At 33.8% G+C, this 14,912-nt stretch overlaps 2 pseudogenes; one reads left to right on the forward strand and one right to left on the reverse strand.

Moving 5' to 3' along the window:
• The window catches only part of LOC120216604, a 37,346-nt pseudogene extending 36,181 nt beyond the window's left edge, over window positions 1–1,165 (forward strand).
• A 1,356-nt stretch (window positions 1,166–2,521) lies between these two features.
• On the reverse strand, window positions 2,522–5,154 carry LOC120216614 (annotated as a pseudogene).
• Between the last annotated feature and the right edge of the window lie 9,758 nt (window positions 5,155–14,912).

A 14,912-nucleotide genomic window follows, 5' to 3' on the forward strand; every position in this document is an offset into this window, starting at 1 on the left:
TACAATTCTTTGTTTTGGAGTGATGAGAGTGTATGAGTGTGTAGAGTGGTGGTGACTTCAGTTGGTGATAAATGGTTTGGTATTCTTATGTGTATTTTTCTTGCAGCATACATGAAACCAGAAGATATGAATTACCATTCAGTTTGCTTGCATGTCCTAGCAGATTCTATTCACAGGTGTGACAGCTGTTCTCTCTCACTATTCATGCATGATTTCTTTCTTTCATCTTTGCCACTGTCTTAATCATCTGTACATTTTTTCCACTATGCATGATTTCTTTCTCACTATTCATGCATGATTTCTTTCTTTCATCATTTGCCACTGTCTTAATCATCTGTACATTTTTCCCCCTCAGTTCAGGTTTGATATTGGCATCCTGGTTTCTCTCTCTTGGGTAATTTCTTGCTTCAATTTCAATTAACGCTGGTGAAAGAACAAGCTAGATGTCAACTATCCTGCACCTTCGAACAAAACATGGCATGTTCCTCCGATTTCACCTTATTCTTTCTTCATTTGTCTTTAATTTGTCTTTAACTTTTCTTTCCATTCTTGCAGGGTTAATAATGCAGAAGTTTTATGCTTGGGATTAGTTTCGGTTGCAGTCTTTATGCTTGTTATGTCTCTATTTAAAGCTACTGGTGGCATCTTGCTTCAGTCGGCACCACCGAATATTCGTCTTCAGCCTTGCACAAATGCTGGCGACAGTGGTTGCCTTACCTTCGTGATTTTTATGCAATTTTTTTGTCGAATTTATGCATCTTTCTTTTCTGACTTATAATTAATTGTCTATCTTGTTTAGATTGTTTCTCTTGAAGATGCTACAGAAGTTTCTCAAGCTCGGTTTTGGGAACTAGCGCATGGTCATTTGTTGGATCCCTTTCACTTCTGGTATTTTACTGTAACATTAATCCGTGCCCTTTCGAAATGTTTTTATCCATTGTTGGATGTTTAATGCTGGATTTGTTACCGATATTTGAACAGGTGAAGAAAGAGATGGACGACCGGCGTACACTAGGGTGTATGTGCATGGTTTGTACAATGACTTGGGAATACATGATTTGACAGTGCAAACTGATTATGTATGGTCATCATCATCCCCTTTGCTCTTTTTCATTTTTCATTGTATTTATGAGATTGGTTCTAGGGAAAGAACCTTGTGTTGTAGTCATTTTGTCATCTCAAATGGATACACTATGACTAGGGTGAATTTTGAAGCTACGGCTTCGGTCAAATTGACCATTCAAAGAATAATCAATTTATGTTATTTCTCTAATTAAGAAAATTTTGGGGTCAGTGAGTACTGATAAATTTATTGACGATCCCGAGGACCATTCGAAATGTATGGCCATCGATATCGTAGTGGATATTTTTAAGCTGAAAGAGGAATTGAATGTAATAAGAGTGCAGCCAAATCTTCATGCAAACAATGCCTGCCCTTGGAGGAAAGTTAACCCTCAAAATGCCCATACGAGAACTTTGTAGATATTTTGTACATGTTTAATGGTTAATATACGTGACTAGTTAAAACACAAACTTTATTTAAAATCTTAGTAGAAAAAAATTGTGAAAAATCAGCCACCTATTCAAAAATGTGTGATTGAATTGTACTGATTTTTCTCAAGAGTAAACTATCTATGATCACTTTTTTTTACCATAGATCTTTCGATTTTATCAATCAGATCATTTAACTATTTAGTTATTGCAATCAAATCATTGACCGATATCATTTAACGGATGAGGTAACGTTGTTGTTAAAAATACAGGTGTAATTATACACTTGTTCCTTAATATTTACATATTCTATTAATTTGATCATAATTTTAATTTAATTTAATAAATTTAACATATCAACTTGGTCATAATTTTAATTCAATTTTGATGATATAACGTTACAAAATATTTAACTTTTTAATTTTTTTATTAATATGGGATAAGTACAAGGTGATATATTCAAAGATAGCTCTAAACCATTTGAGTTGAACACTCACACTCCTGACATTCAATAAAGATATTTTTAAAAATAATCTAAATTTTTAAAAATATTTTTCAATTCTTATTTTCATTTTTATGTGTTGAAATCTAGGGGGAAACTAGAAAATCTAGAAAAAGTATTAAAAATTATCAAATATTTGCTAAAATAATAATTTTTTATATATATATTTTTGGATCTTCTTACATCATTTACATTCTTTTAGAGTTTTTAGATTATTTTTACATGTGATCTAATGTGAATATTTCATATCGTTGATTAACAGGTGATTGTTCCAATCCAAAGTAATTCTAAAATAATTCTAACTTCTTACATATGTCCATGCAAGCGAAAGGAAAATAAATGAACATGTGCATAAATTACAAGTCAAGGAAACATTTATATTTTATATAATCCAATAATAAGAACAAATGAAAAACATTTATATTCACATGATCACCCATCAACAAAGAAGAGAAAAGTGAATTGAACAACTTTAATATACTTATAATCTTGACTCGAATTTGACCTCAACGAAAACAATCCAAGATCGAATGCTTCATCTTCCGTCGACCTCAGAGAAAGTACTGAATTGAGTACTTGTGAGAGAGTAATCTGAGTGGCTGAAAGCAGGGGGCAGTGCAGGCCACACAAATGAAGGCCTTTCCAGTGGCACCTGTGGTGGATCAGCTTCCCCTGTAAGAACCGCCAAAACATGCTTCATCGAAGGCCTCAAATGTGGGTTCGGATGGCAACAAGCTAAACCCAAAATAAGTGCAGATTCCACTTCTTTCTCCACGAAAATCTCCCTTCAAATTTGAATCCACAGCATATGTAATCTTTCCTTTCCTGTAATATTCCCATAACCAATTCACAATACTATTGTTATAGTTATTCAACTCACTCTGGTTACCAAGCTTTCTTCCACACACAACTTCAATGAGGAGGACACCATACGAATAAACATCGGTTTCAACCGCCGCCCGACTAATAAGAAACGTCTCCGGTGCCATATAACCCAGCGTTCCGGCTATCTCAATCGTCGAATGATGTGTTTTCTCTCTTTGTTGGATCGTTCTTGCCAATCCGAAATCTCCTAATCTAGCATTGAACTCCGAATCCAGCATTATGTTGCTACACTTTACGTCCTATGAGCACCCTTTTCTCACATCCGTTGTGGAGATAATCAAGTGCCTCGGCAACACCTTGTATGATAATCAGCCTAGTTTCCCAGCTTAGATTTGGTTGTCTGGGCTCATCGTTTTTGCCTGTTTTCTCGTCGTAGAATATGAACTTGTCGAGGCTTCCATTCAGCATGTACTCGTACACGAGGAGGAGCTCTTTGTTCTCGTAGCACCATCCGATTAGCTTCACGAGGTTTTGTGGTTTAAGTTGCCGATAGTTGTGACTTCGGCTATGAATTCTTGGCTCCCTTGATGTGATTTCTTCGACACTCTTTGACAGCGATTCTTGTTCTTTCCAAATCCCTTTATAAACCGTCCCGAATCCGCCTTTGCCAAGCTTGTTTTTTTGGTTAAAATTGTTTGTTGCTCTCTTCAGTTCTCTCAGTTTGAATCTTCTTGGAGCAGTGGAGCTCTTAATATGATCTTCTATATTTTGAAACCCCTTTTCAGGATCATCCTTTCTGGTTCTTCTTCTCCAATGAATGAAAAAACCAAGCCCCAAAACCAAACCCAGAGCGAGAATCGGGATAAAAATCCAAACCCGCAACAGATTTGAATCTTCATCGATGTCTTCGCCGTGAAATTCCCAAGCTCTCACGCAGTTCAACTCTTGGAATTCTCCAGTTGAAGCTGAGAATCCTACATGGACAGTTTCTGGAAGAAACAGGGAGAGATTGATAGGCACTGAGAATACTGGAACTGGACTCCTTTGGGTCTGGTTTCTGCTGGAAACGAAAACAGTCATGTTTTTGCCATCGTACTGAACAACGGCCAGCACATCGACGCCCACGGAAAGATTAACGCCGTACCCACTCAACGATCGTTGCTCGATTGAATAACAGCTATTGATATCCAAGCCGACATGGTTGCCGTCAGGTTCTTGTTCATAACTCTTCCTGGTGTCGAACTCCACGCCGACGATCCCTGCTCGAGAGGTTCCATTGGTGGTTGCATTGACAAGGCCGAGCCATTGGCCGAAGCTGTCGTTTGGGACATCGGCATCTGCACTAAGCACAAAAGCTAAACCTTCCCCGACTTCCGGTGAGTTTTTGTTACTGATATTAATGACGAAAGTTGTATTGAAAGACGCTAATCTTCCTTTCTTTCTATTCCATAGCCTGAATTTCTTCCCGTAATATGCCCTTCCCGGCGTATCTTTAACGTCTCCGTTGAGATCGGGTGTAATTTGGAGGGCATTTCTGAAAATAGTGGAGTTCTCACTCAGCAACAGATCTTTTCTATTTTCTTCCTGGAAATCTGTGAAGTTGAAATCAAAAACACTCAACTTTGATGCAAGAAAGGACGATTAAGATGGGTAAAAGGTTGAGTGCAGGCAAAGTAGCCATGTAACGAATGAGCGCAGGAAATAAGTGTTGGGAATTAATGGAGGATTTTGGTTAATCTGAGGGATGAAGATGTTCTACTCATAGAAGACAAGACAGTGTGTTCTCAGAAATGTAATGGAAGTTGGGATTCTGCAACTGTAAGGAAGCTACTTGGTAATTGGTATGTCTGCTGTGTTCAACCAGGAAGATAAAATACTCTCTCTATTTCTCTTTTTTTGTTTAAACCAAAAAGAGCAAATAAAGATACGTTTAATATATTCTATTTTAAATTATTTTCTAAAAATAATTATCCTTTTATATTATTAAAATCATTAATTAAATTTAATAAATTAATACATTTGACGTGTAAATACTACATGTTCGATTATCAAAAGATGTCATTAGCATAAGATGAATTTGTTTTTAATTATATAATTATATTAATTTAATATAGGAATAACAACAATTCCTTTAACTACTAAAGTAAGTCAGTTCGTGCATATCAATTTAATATATTAAAATATATAGTTATATGATATTTGCATGAAAATGAAGATTATAGCATCCAGTGGACTTAAACATATAATAATTCATTTAAGTGAAATAAAAATTTAGGATAGATAATAATCAATAAAAATATTTTAAAATATAAATCTTTTAAAAGAACCAGCTTCATATTCTATGTTGTGCTTTTTATTAAATTAAGAAAACATAAGATAATATTAATTAAATATAAATTATAGACACATAACTGCCTTTTAACTTGTAGAATTACAAAAGTTTGAAATAATTTTGAGTGTAGAAAATAAGAGACAGCAAAATCTTCATTATTAATAATAAATAAATAAGGATAATTTGTTTTGGAATTTATTTAACACTGCACTTTTCTTCCTAATGTATTTGAAAAATAATTTAGTTTAAAGAGATATATTTTTAAATTTGACAAAACTCCTTGTTATCTAAAAAATTCCTACACCAATTTTATTTTGCCGCCCGCCCGCCCGACCGCTTCAAGTAACGCGTTATTTTTTGCGTCTTATCATTGTTGAACCAACAATTAAGTTGATTTTTTTGAGTAAATATGAATTTTTATATGGAATGTGATATTTACTTTTTTTTAAAATAATATCTATTTTTAAAAAAAGAATGTGTTTAATAATGATTCATTAAGCTAATGGTGTTAAACTGTTAAACTCATTTATATGGCTTCATCATTTTTTAACTCTATGACTTGATCAAATTTAAACATATATAATGCGTAAAAAAAATATTGGCTAAATAAGATTAGCACAGCCCACATGTTGAAATTTAATTGGTGTGATATAAATATTAGGTTACAGGGCCACTATCGGAATCAAAACATTGAAAAATTGTGACTTTTTTTCTTTTCCAAATTTCATAATTATTTATTTATAAATAAAGAAGACCAACTCTTCTTCCCTTCTAGAAATATTGGAATCAACGCCGAAATGCCATTGCTAGAGACATTTTTCTTCTTCTTTTTTTAACTTAAAATCAGCAATTTTAAGAAGGAAACACAACCAAAATTAAATAAATTTAAAATGAGGAAAGACTAAGTTATATTTATTTAATTTTAAACACTTTAATAATATTTTATATTATTATATTATGGAAGAGATAATAACAGAAAAAAGATCACAAAATAGAAGGCAAATAAACTTTACGTAGAAAATTTTAAATAAGAAAAATTAAAAATAGAAGTGGAAAATTTTCACATATATAAAAAATAAGATTACAATGACTATAATTTTTGGGATTTATATTTTTTTTAAATAAATTTTGTGGAGATATTAGAAGATTGTTTTGAGATGTACTAAATTTTGAATATATATATATATATATATCATATGTTTATATTCTTTATAATTTTTACGTTTATAGTATATTATTATCTTTTTCATACGTGGAGATAAGCAGGATAGAATCACTTTAAATTATATATATTTTTAAAAAAATCATCTATGCAACCTAACTAAAAAATATAAATGTCACAAAAATATTACATTTTTTATAAATAATTCTCTCGAAATTTTAAAGAACATATTCTATTTTTACGGGAGAAACAAATTTGATAACCAACAATTCTTATTACATAACAATTTAACTTCGAATTTAAGAGATTTATGTATCAAGAAATCTACTCAAACTAGGATTTTTACTCTTAATAAACACCTAATAATAATAATAATAATAACAACAACAACAACTAGTGTTGTATAGATTCAATATATGGGACTCTGGCCCAAACCCTTGATCAAGATTCGTGGATGATGGCATGGGATATAATCTTCGCACTACCACTAATCCTAAAATTTCTTTTAATTTTTTTTATCAAATAAGTTATATTGTAAACTTTTCAAGTCAGATAATGATAATATTCAACTCATAAAATTTTAATATAAATTGTTTATATGTTAGAAAATTTAATTTTAATATTAAATAAAATTAATTTAAAAGCACTTGAATTAACCAAATTTAAATAATTAAATTTTATTATTTTCCAAATAAAACGAAGGAATATCAGCGCACATGACTTGTTTTAATTTTTTCTATGTATATTCCTCCACCTACTTATTTTTCTAAAGGAAGCAAAGAGGAAAATAAGTTGGTTTTAATTTCGTTACACGTTATAAACGGTAATGAATTATTTATAATGAATTGATATGGTCAAAATTGGAATGCCCCATTGATTTTTTTAAGTCTTCTAAGGAAATTTCATTTTTAATTGTATGGTTGCAACTTGCAAGTAGAGGTTCTCTTTAGAGCCATCTTCAAATCACTTACCAAATAAGTAACTTTTCATACATTAATATATTTATTTCATTATATTATAATCGTAATTTAAAGATATTTATAGTTTTGATTATAAAAAAGAATGTTAATCATTTTAGAGGTTCTAGATTCGAGCAGTGATATCTTATAACCACCTCGGACTATTAAAGATACATTTTATATGTATATAAATTTTAATCTATTATAATTTGTATTGAATTTATATTTATACATTTTAATTTATTAGTAATTTGTATTGAATTTATAACATTTTTGAATTCATATGATATTATTTTTTATATAATATCATGTCATATTTTATTATATTGTTTTTGAAGTAGTGGTTAAACCTTGTAAAATGGTTGAGTAAATGACGGGGGAAAATTTTCTCAACATAATCCAATCGGGGGATTATTTCCCCATCTAGGGTGAATTACACAGTACCAACCTAAAGACGTCAGGTGTTCCATGCGTCTTCAAACCAAATATGAAGACTCTATGACTGCATGGTGTCTTCAGAAAAATAGAGAAAACCCCGCGACTGTATGCCACCTTTAGGCAAATGTAGAAGACCCCGGGAGTGCATGTCGTCTTCAGACCAATAAGAAATCCTAGTTAAGGAAATAATATGGTGGATGTCTTATATGGGAAAATCATTTTTCCCACAACCCTACTTAAACCTATTTTGTTGGCAGCTTATATTTGGGATTTAAATACTAATAATGATATTCCATCCTCAATGTTTAAAACATTTATTTTTCCCCAAACCGAAAATAACCTAAATAGAAAGTAATATGAATTCAATTTGTCCAAAATCAAGTCGAACATAACATCGATCAGATTTTAACTTGGTAATTGAATCAAATTGAACGAATAATTTATTTTTATTTGTTTTCGATAATATGATAAATAGTGAAATGAAACAAAAAAATTGGAAATAATCTATATGGGAAAAATAATTTGAAAAATACAGGTGTTTGAGAATTATTTTGAGATATAGGTCATTTGATATAGTGCATGTGGAACTTGTTACGAGGGAGTGAATGTAACCCCCTCAGACCGACACAGGTGACCCGATCCGAGGTTTCACATTAGGTTCACCGGAGCGACCCACCGTGAAAATCTCAGAAAATTTAGAATTTTTGTTAAAACATGTAAAATCATAAAACAATTTATAAACACAAAAGTAAAATTTAACAATATTCATAAATAAAACAGATTCTAGACTCGGATATAAAAATAAATACAAGCTACATGCCCCTAAACATATGCACCGTACTCCGTAAGCAAAGCCGGTGGAATCCCTTACAGATGTCGATAGTTGCATTGGTTCAATCTTTTTAACCTGAAAATGAAAGTAATAGAGTGAGCTTTGAAAAGCTCTGTAACATCCCAAAATACGGGTTAGTGATTAAATTATAAAACTTCAGAGTTTGGTGATCGAAGTAGGATATTTGAATAGTTTAATGATTTGTTCAAAAATATTTCCTGAAAGTTATTAGTAATTATCAAAAGAATTAAAGGGCAAAATGGTCATTTAGCATGAAAGATATTTTTCCCCAATAATATGAATAAATCACGTGGATGTGGGGGAAAGAGTTATTTGAAAACTCTTTCTCTTCTTCTTCTTCTCTCAACCGTGGAAGCTAGGCAAAGGTAAGTGTTTCTGAGTTGTTGATTATTTGTTAAATTAAAGGTTAGGTTTGATCATTAGATGATAATTAAGTTTAAGGAAAACTTAAGTTGTCTTATAATCAAAAGATGAAGAAGTTATAAGAGATTTAGAAAATGAGTTTTATATGAAATCATGGAAAAGAGTTGATAAGTTGAATTTGAAGTTAAATTTGACTTGTTATCATGATAATTAAGGAATATGAAGTGTTAGAATTGTATTTAGAACATATTGAAATTTGAGTATGATTCTTCAATTACATATGAGGGATAGAATTTTTAAGTTATAAATGATTTTCATTGATATAAGATGGTTTAAGTAATGGTAGTTGAGTTTAATGATATAATAGGGGTTTAAAATAGAAGAATTAAGTGAAGAATTGATGATTTTTGGGCTTAAAGTACAATTTCTGGGCAGAGGGAACCGATACCTATGAAGGGGAATCGATTCCCCTTCTTGAACGAAAAATATTCCAATATGTTCAGGGGGTATCGATTCCCCCCTAAAGGAAAAATGAAATTTGGTTCAATAATCTGGCTTAAGTTGTTAACATTAAGTTTAAGGTTTAGGCTTCTGATAGTTATTTTGAAATGTTATATTTATGTAGATATTGAGCCTAAACAAGCTCTGGAATAATCAAGGGATTAGAATTGATTCAAATCAAACAAGGCTAAGGTGAGTGCAATTTTAATTGTACTTAAATTATTGAACGAACATTGGCTTGCGATGAGTCAGTGATGGAGTTATTATGGTAAGAAGTGACTCCTAAAATGTTATTTGATTGGTGATTCTTATATGTGCATGAATACATGAAATAAGTATAGGTTATTATATGTTACATAATATGCATATGTGATATATGTTATGAGACATGACCAATGTGAAATGAGATAAGCTGTGACTATATGAAATGATATATGAATATGCAATACGTGATAATGTGATATGATATGAAATGACATATGAATATGTAATACGTGATACATGTGATATGATATGAATACATGGTTACACATACATGTGGTATGTGATAGAAGAGAAAGAACAAGTGATGAGAAATGTATTCATAATAAATAACCATAGTATATGATACGAGAGTTATAGGTATAGTTGGCATGCCAGGAGTCGAGGGTTACATATGTCCTATAAGACATATGATAGGTCATACGGGACACAGATTACATCCTTCGGGATGACAGGTCCTTTGGGACACAGATGACATCCTTCGGGATGATAGGTCATTCGGGACATTTGTACGAGCTGTGGTGACAGCATAAGTGTGCACAACCTCAGTGTACTCGTATACCTCTATTCTCAATAATATACATGGGCAATACAATTGAAAGATAAATTAAAGTGAAAGTGGCACAAGAAGGTAAGTTTTACATGTGCATGACATACTTATATATGTTATCGTGTAATAGTGAAAACTTCTGATCTGATGGAATAGTAAGTATACTGTTGTGCTAATAGAACTATATGATTGTATTTTTATATATGTCCGGACAAGGTAGTTCTAGAAATGAAGTGGGAGATGATATACCCGCTGAAAGCAGTAATTCACTTGCCCTGGCCAGGCAGAGTGAAGAACAGACACCCTCTGGAGTGCCTGTGAATGATCAATATGTATGCTTTAGAACTTTAGATACGGTATTGACGTGTTTTCAACCTCCTGTTGCTTTAACTCCAAAAATGAATGTTGCAAAAGAGTTGAAGGGTTTAGGAGCTCCAGAGTTTAAAGGGTAAGCTAATGAAGATCCTGTTGCTGCGGACCTTTGGCTCAATGATGTGAAGATTATGTTAAATGGACTCCACTGTTCTGATGTGGAGAAGTTAGATGGAGTGGTCTCTTTGCTTCGTGGACAAGCAATAATCTGGTGGACAAATGTTACCTTGAGGATGACCAGTGATCAAGTGACATGGTCCTTATTTTTAGAAGAGTTTAAGCACAAGTATATTGGAGATCAGTTTATAAGGCAAATGAAATAAGAGTTTATGAGTATGAAACAGTTGAATCGCACCGTATATGAATATGAGTGTGAGTTTAATAAGTTGAGTCGTTTTGCTGCTGAGCTTATTCCAACAGAAAAAGATACTTGTGAATGGTTTGTTGAAGGCTTGCACCCGAGGTTGAAAGAAATATTGATCGTGTTAAACTTGTCCTCGTTCAAAGAGGTTGTCAATCGTGCTAAAGCTTTAGAGAGAGCTCAGAATGAAAGGTTTGGGGATCAGAGAGCCCAACTGTCTAAAAGAACTGGGGCTTTATCAAGTTTTACACCACCTAAGAGAAGTAGAGATTCTGGTTTTCGTTATCAGGCAATGTCTGAATCAATGGTATCTTCCGCTAGAGGATCAAATCAAATGAGAGCTATACAAACCCAATCAATAGGGCCTGGTACTGGGAGAGCAAATCCGGGTCAAGAAAGACATGTCAGACTTGTGGAAGATATCATAGTGGTATAGTAGAGTAAGAGTCGGAGCTTGTTTCCGATGTGGGGAAACGAGACATTTCATGAGAGATTGTCCAGTGAGGTCGTAGAGCCTTCACAGTCGGAGCGATCTGTTTCGATGTCTCAGAGAGGAAGGGGTAGAGGTAGAGGAAGAAGTCAACCTGAATCTTCTACTCAACAAGAGGTGTGCTCTATTGCTCGGGTGTATAACCTCAAGACCAATGAAAAACGTGATGATCCTGAGATAATTGCAGGTAAATTTCAACTGTATGATAAATGTGTTATGATATTGATTGATCTGGGGTCAACATATTTATATATTTGTAGTAAATTAGTGAGTGAACTGGGAATTCAATTAGAAGCCATTAGTAATGATGTGATAGTAACAAATCCATTAGGACACAGTGCTCGGGTAAATAGAGTGTGTCGTGGGTGTCCCATAAAGATTCAAGGAATCGAATTCCCTGCTAATATGATGGAATTACCCTTTGACGAATTCGAAGTGATACTGGAATGGACTGGCTATATCGCTATTATGCTAATATTGACTGTAGACTGAAGAGGGTCACATTAATCAGTCCTGACGGAGTGGATGCTATAGTGTTCAGTAAAGGATGGAATCCATTGGCAAATGTAATTTCAGTAATGTCGGCAAAGAAGTTACTGCTACAGGGATGTCAAGGGTTCAATGCTAATGTGCGGGATGTTAGAACCAAGGAAAAAAGGATTGAAGAAATTCCTATTGTCAAAAAAATTTTCTGACGTATTTCCTGCAGAGTTACCAGGTCTGCCTCCAGACAGAGAAGTGGAATTCCAAATTGAAATAATGCATGGAACTGCACCTATTGCCATGTCACCATACAGAATGGCTCCAAAAGAGTTGCAAGAATTAAAAATTCAATTACAAGAATTGATGGACAAAGGTTTTATTAGACCAAGTGTATCACCTTGGAGAGCTCCAGTTTTGTTTGTTAAGAAGAAGGACGGTTCAATGCGTCTCTGCATTGACTACGGACAGCTCAATAAAGTGACTATCAAGAATAAATATTCACTTCCTCGAATCGATGATTTATTTGATCAATTAAAGGGAGCTTCAGTGTTTTCAAAAATTGATCTACGGCGTTTAGAACAAGATATGGTCACTATGAGTTTATAGTGATGCCGTTTGGAGTTACGAATGCACCAGCTGCTTTCATGGATCTAATGAACAAAATTTTTCAACCCTATTTGGATCAGTTCATGGTGGTTTTCATTGATGATATTTTAATATATTCAAAGTCAGAGGAAGAGCATAGTTCTCATTTGAGGATTGTCTTGCAGAATTTACGAGACAAGAAAGCTTTATGCTAAATTCTCTAAATGTGAATTCTGGTTGAATAAAGTGACATTTCTTGGACATGTAATTTCTGCAGAAAGATTTCGAGTGGATCCTCAAAAGATTAAAGCTATTCTGGAGTGGGAAGTTCCAAAGAATGTGTCAGAAGTTTGAAGTTTTCTGGGGTTAGCTGGTTATTATCGAAGGTTCTTTAAAAACTTTTCGATCATAGCTTTACCTCTAACTAAACTGTTGAAAAAGGAAGTAAAATTTGTTTGGACTCAAGAATGTCAAAAGAGCTTTGAAAAGTTAAAGAAGATTCTTACAGAAGCTCCAGTGCTAGTTCAACCTGAGTCTGGCAAGGATTTTGTAGTGTATAGTGATGCGCCTCATAATGGCTTGGGATGTGTGTTAATTCAAGAAGGCAAGGTGGTGGCCTATGCTTCGAGACAATTAAAGTCGCATGAGAAGAATTATCCGACACACGATCTGGAGATGGCTGCAGTAGTGTTTGCTTTTAAGATCTGGCGTCACTACTTGTATACAGATCACAAGAGTTTAAAGTACTTGATGACCCAGAAAGAGTTGAATTTAAGACAGAGAAGAAGGGTGGAATTTCTCAAAGATTATGATGCTGTGATTGATTTCCATCCCGGAAAGGCAAACGTGGTAGCGGATGCCTTAAGCCGAAAGACGTTTGTAACCTTACGAGCAATGGATGCTAAACTATCATTAGGCGGAGATGGTGCGATTTGTGTGGAATTGACTATCAAACCATTATGGTTAGATCGAATTAAAGAATTACAAGCTAAAGATGAAAAGTGTTCAATGAAGTTGCAGCAAATAAAGAATGGAGAGTGTACAGATTGTGAGATGAAAACTGATGGGAACCTATATTATCAAGGGAGGCTACTGATTCCAGATGATAATGAATTAAATAATGATTTATTAATGGAAGCTCACTGTAGTCCATTAACGATGCACCCAGGAGGAAACGAAATGTATATGGATCTCAAGAGTCGATATTGGTGGCTGGGAATGAAGAAAGACATTACGGAATTTGTATCAAAATGTTTGATTTGTCAACAAGTTAAGTCTGAGCATCAAGTTCCGTCGGGACTGTTACAATCAATTTCAATTCCTCAATGGAAATGGGAGAATGTAACAATGGATTTTGTGACGGGGTTGCCTTTAACTCCGAACAAAAGAGATTCAATATGGGGGATTATAGACAGGTTAACTAAGTCAGCCCATTTTATTCCGGTAGGAACTGATTTCTCTATGGATAAATATACTGAGCTGTATATCAGAGAGATTATACGGTTACATGGTGTACCTGTTTCCATAGTTTCTGATCGGGATCCTACATTCACGTCACGATTTTGGAAGTCTTTATATGGAGCATTGGGCACAAGACTAAATTTTAGCACATCGTTTCATCCTCAAACAGATGGTCAGTCTGAACGAACTATCCAAATTCTAGAGGATATGTTAAGAGCTTGTGTTATCGAATTTAAGGAATCGTGGGAAAAATATTTGCCACTTGCTGAATTTGCATACAACAATAGTTATCAGTCAAGCATCAAAATGGCTCCCTATGAAGCTTTATATGGGAGAAGATGTCGTACACCCTTGAATTAGTATGAACTTAAGGATCGAGAAGTTATTGGTCCTGAGTTGATTCAGGAAATGGAAGAGAAAGTCCAAGTAATTCAGAATAATCTGAAAGCTGCAGCTGATAGACATAAATCATATGCTGATTTAAAAAGGAAAGAAATTGAGTTTCAAATCAGAGATAAAGTATTCTTGAAAGTGTCTCCTTAGAAGAAAGTATTGAGATTTGGACGTAAAGGAAAATTGAGTCCTCGGTTTATTAGACCATATGAAATTGTTAAGAGAGTGGGACCAGTGGCATATCAATTAGCTTTGCCACCTGGAATGGAGAAAATTCATAACGTCTTTCATGTCTCAATGCTTAAGAAATATCGATCCGATCCATCTCATATTGTGACTACCGAAAAGATCGAGGTTCAACCAGATTTGACTTAAGAGGAAGAACATGTTCAAATATTGGCTCACGAAGTCAAGCAATTAAGGAACAATACTATTCCATTAGTCAAAGTGTTGTGGAGAAATCACAAGGTGGAAGAAGCGACGTGGGAACGTGAAGAGAACATGAAGATTCAATATCCCCATCTCTTTGT

This window comes from Hibiscus syriacus, unplaced genomic scaffold, assembly GCF_006381635.1.
Source record: "Hibiscus syriacus cultivar Baekdansim isolate YM2019G1 unplaced genomic scaffold, ASM638163v2 tig00000765_pilon, whole genome shotgun sequence".
Lineage (NCBI taxonomy): Eukaryota > Viridiplantae > Streptophyta > Magnoliopsida > Malvales > Malvaceae > Hibiscus > Hibiscus syriacus.